The sequence below is a fragment of the Petaurus breviceps genome, unplaced genomic scaffold (assembly GCF_028583685.1).
Source record: "Petaurus breviceps papuanus isolate PSGF00001 unplaced genomic scaffold, PetGlider_PUasm1.0 38, whole genome shotgun sequence".
NCBI lineage: Eukaryota > Metazoa > Chordata > Mammalia > Diprotodontia > Petauridae > Petaurus > Petaurus breviceps.
Window position 1 is genome coordinate 43361546 of NW_027186304.1, and position 5145 is coordinate 43366690.

A 5145-nucleotide genomic window follows, 5' to 3' on the forward strand; every position below is an offset into this window, starting at 1 on the left:
AGATAGATAGATAGATAGATAGATAGATAGATAGATAGATAGATAGAAAAAGACATGCTTTTTGTCACCCAAATCCTGGGCCGTATCAAATGGTTCAACATCAGAAATATATATCATTTTGTCAGTGGAAATTATATTATAGAAAAGACATTAACATGCTCTTTACTTCTGTACCCTAAGGATCAAGACACTTTTCTGTCTGCTTTGTAGCTGAAATTTTCTATATATGTTTTCTTCCCCTTTAGAATGTGAGCTACTTGACAGCAGGGACTGTCTTAAAGGTAAACTTTCTATTTCTATGCCTAGAGTGTGGCATAGTGCTTTGTATACAATATGTACTTATAAAGGGTTTATTAATTCATTCATTCATATCTTTGACTAACACTAGAGATATATTTTTAAGAAGTCTAAACTGAATATGAAAAAAGAGATGTATTTGAAAAATCTCATGTTTTAAACAACTTAAAGCTTCTTTCTGAAATATCAACAAGCCTTCTTATTTAGCACCAGCATTCTTGGAACAGTGTCACTGAAAAATTAGAAGTTTGGGTCACTGTAATGTTATGGGAATTTGAAGATCTTCCCTGCCCCTTTGTAAGCCTAGGGGAATTTGAAGACCTCTGCTTTGAAAATGAACTCTGCCCCCAATAGGCTGAATGTAGTCACATGGAGCCTGTGGTGGGAGGAGTTTGCTAAAGGGTGGAGCAGAGCCCACAGGAAGGTGGGAGAGAGAGGATGCTCAGGCAAGGAGTTAGTCAGGTTTGTGAGTAGATATTGATCTTATGTTGGTTTGTGGGAAGGCTTTTAAAGGATGGTGTAGCTCTCTGCTATGTTGTGGTACATTAACTTCTATGTTGCTATGATGGATTTGGTTTCCTAGTATTGGGATTTGGTTTTCTGATGTCAGAATAAATGTTTTGTTTCTGTCCTCTATATGAAGAGTTTGCTATATTTTGCAATTGAGCACCATGTGGGAATATTTATTGTTACAGTCGGTATATTTATAGTGACTGTGGGAGCTGTAAATATTGCATTGGCACTACAGTCACCCAAAGAGCAATAGCAAGACACGTGGCTTGTATGACTATTTTGTTACATAATTCCAATGAAGAAATATATACCAGAAGAGACTAAAGAGGTATCATTAAAGAGATAGATGTAAAACCAAATTTTGGAGGTGGAGGGGCAGTCATGTAGCAAAAAAAAAATGATATCCAGGTAACATCAAGAGATGTAGAAGAAGGCCTTCAACATGCTGGGTGGAACCCCAGGGGAATATTGAGACAGACTTCTATAAAAGAAAATAGAACTAATTACTAATCTGTTCTAGCTTAGGAGTACCTACATTGGTCAGAGCAGTGATGCCCAATGTCACTGAACTTAATCTGTCACATAAATAGAATCAGTGGCTTTGCTACCATTTCAGTATCTATGATTACACAGTATATGCAGTAAGTGCATATTTGTGTTACTGTCTGTTGTATTATATGCTATTGTGTTGTGGAATATTGGTGAGTAGAAGCAGCTGGAGGTGAGCTGCACATAGGAGACCCTATCTTTAGACCAATAGCACTTTTAATCCCACATCCCACGTGTCTGAGAACAGGGCTTCCTCATATTATTTCTAAACAATCAGATACTTCAGTTCACTTTTGGCTTTTGTCCTAGCCTAAAATTAACCCAAATCTGTGCTTTAATTTTTTTTAAACTCTTACTTCAGACATTTTAGTGCAGACTCATAGAGCAAATATAAGACACATTGAAGCTTTTATGCAATTTAACTAATTGCTTAACTCAAGACTTTAAGTGCAATAGACTCTTTTGTTAACATTAATACATTATACTAAGTGTGAGTGGGAGCAAACCCTGTTATTCTTGGAAGCAGAATGGAAATTCGAGAAGGGAGGTGGATTTTCTCTTGCTTTTGGCAAAAGCCATATGAATAGAGGCAAGCTGGCCAGAAACAACCATGAGTGTGGAATGTGAACTTAACCAAAGAGCACTGGTTCTGAAGTCAGAGGACCTGGTTCAAATTCTGCCTTGGCTACTTACTAAGAGATATTGAACCAGTCACTTAATCCCTCTGGGTTTCAGTTGCTTCAATCATAGTATGTTGGGGTTATACTATATGACTTCTGAAGTCCATTTCACTGTTAGACCTAGGAACCTTCCAACAAAAACATTTTATTTACTCAATCCTTTGCTCTGCTCTGAAGTAAAAAGAAAAAAAAAAGAATGTAATTCCTTTGGAAGTGGCAAAGAATTTCATTGTAAAAATTTTTGCATTTAAAAAAATAATCTTTTAATTAAAGTTAGGCAGTGTACTTAATTTTCCCAAGGGGGAATGCTAAATCTCCTTTAAAAAACTATTTGAAACATTCTGACTCTTCCGTCCATATTTTCTTTGTTCAGATTCTGATGCAAAGGAAAATGTAACAAGGAAAAGATACTATTAGAAAGTCTATAAGTACTGTAATTTGAACAGTCAGATTTTTGAGCTTCTGGGAGGAATAATTTTTACTCCCTCAGACAGGAAGGCTGTGGAAAGTCTGAAATCAGTAACTACTTATTTTATATTTGCAGAAGAAATTGTCTTAGTATCTTCATCAGTAAAATGGGGATAATAATAGCACTTACCTCATAAAGATGTGAGGAGGAAATGATAAACTAAATATAAAGTTCTTTGTAAAACTTAATGTACTATATGAAGTCTAGATATTATTATTATCTAAGCTAGGCATATACCCCAGTTTTTTTTTTAAAGAAATGTCCTATTGTATAGATACTGTGCTGAGTGGCAGCCCTTTGTGTAGTAGCAAAGAACTAGAAACAAAGAATATACTAATCAATTGAGGAATAGCCAAACAAGTTACATTCCTTGAACCTAATGAATATTAATGCACTATACAAGGAAGAGCATGAAAACAGAGAAACAGGGGAAGACAGATAAACAAATGCAAAGTGAAATCAGAGGGAATAGGACAAGAATATACATGACTACAATAATGTAAATGGTAAGAATAGCAGCAACAAAAAAGGAAACTGAATTATGTGGAATTATAATGACCGAGATTGGTCACATGCAGAGATGCAAGAATGCATTTCTCTCTTACTTTCTTATAAGAAATGATTTCCTGAGAGGGGAAGGAGAGACCACTATACTGAGAAATGCAAATGATGTAAAAACAAAAGCTACCAATAAAAAAAAATAGAATAAAAAAGAAATTAAGTATTTAAATATTTAATTGCTCACCTTTTCAGTCTGGTCCTTTGATTTCATCAATATAAGCAATTCCAGTATGGAAGTCTCTTTTACTCTCATCCATACCTCAGTCATAGAATTGCCAGAAACACTTAGAAGTTTAGTGGCTTATCCATGATCAAGCAGGGGCAGGACACACTCATCTTTCCCACTCCAAGGATGTCTCTACTCCAGGCCACACCTTGCTACTTATTCTATCACAGACTTTTTGATTATTTTCTCTTTAATTGCAAGACTACTCTACCCTCCCTGTCACAGACCTGTCACATGACCACTACTCCTTTTGGGAGAACTCAATGGAAACTACTTAAAGTCTTGAATGCCTGTCTACTTTTCTAAAATTGCCCAATTCTAGTGCATAGCTTTAAGGTTCCTGGAAAATATTAATCTGATTTTGTGAGAAAGTAAAGTATAACTTTTCAATATGGTAGAGTTGCTTCTAAGTGGTTGTTTGTCCTTCATTTTTTCTTTTCTATTTTTTGGAGGGGGGAAGGCGGGGCAATTGGGGTTAAATGACTTGTCCAAAGTCACATAGCTAGGATTTGAACTCAGGTACTCCTGACTTCAGGGCCCATGCTCTATTCACTGTGGCACCTAGCTGCTCCCTTCATTTTCAAAAGGGGCTAATGACATAATAGGTAGGCAGAGTTGTGCAAGTGGCCAGCCTCACTCTCCCTTCCAGAGTCATCAAAGTTCAGTGGCAAGATCAAAGTCCGTACAATTTGTGATAGCCCAGGATACAGTGGATGACCTTGGCATCTTCAAAGTCTGAACTAGCTCCAGGTACTACACAGCACTTGCTTCAGCCACATTCAATAACCATTGGGACAATTTGTTCTCAATCACCTGTTTCTCTGAGAGAAGTCTTTATGTGCTTGGAATGGATGCTACCCTAAATCATGCTACTCTCGATCTGGCTTAATTTGTCTGCCAGGAAAAGTTACCAGGGTGTGGCAAGCTGTGCAGGCTTCTTGGAGCTACAGATAAAAACTGAGTGTCAGATGGACTCCAAAGGTGGATGAAGCCCTGTAAAGAGCTCCAGAGATGGTAGTCTCCTTGAACGCCCTCTACACCTCTATTAATGGGTACATTGTAAATGGTTACCCCAGTCATTTCAGTAGTGGGTGACAAAAAAAAGTGAAATCAGAGAGAATAGAACAAGAATATACATGACTACTATAATGTAAGTGGAAAGAACAGTAACAACAAAAAAATGAAACTAAATTATATGAAATTATAATGACCAAGATACAACCCCCTTCTCGACTAAGTACTTATATCTACATAAATGCTATACATGAAATTTAGAGACAAATAAATTCTCACTTTGAGCGATTAGCATTCATAACAGGCCCATGAGCGTTATGAGGACAGGTGGAACCTAAAACGGGAAAGGAAAGAGTAAATATATCCATGTGAGATATATCCACTTTTGAAATTATGTCTATATTCAGGAAAAATCTGCTTAGTAAAAAATCCACCTGCAGGTCGCAAAAAAAAGGAGGATCTATTTGATAGTCTTTAAAAAAAGATTCATTGTAGTATTTAATATTTCATGGATTCATGATATAACCAGTTGTCCCTCCACACAGAAGGCAGTACATTTCTGTACCTTTGAGTATGGTCTTGCTTGATCATAAACTTTTGTCATGATCAGTTTGACTGTACCTTAGATGGTGAACATAGTCTGCCATTGGGCTGATAATTGAAATCCTTCTAACTTGGTAAGTCCTACCACAGTTCATATTACATTAGAACATGGGCCTTGTAGAAGGAAAAAATGAAATAAAGAAGAAAGGAAGGAAAGAAGGAGGGAAGGAAGGCAGGAAGGAAGGCAGGAAGGAAGGAAGGAAGGAAGGAAGGAAGGAAGGAAGAAAGGAAGG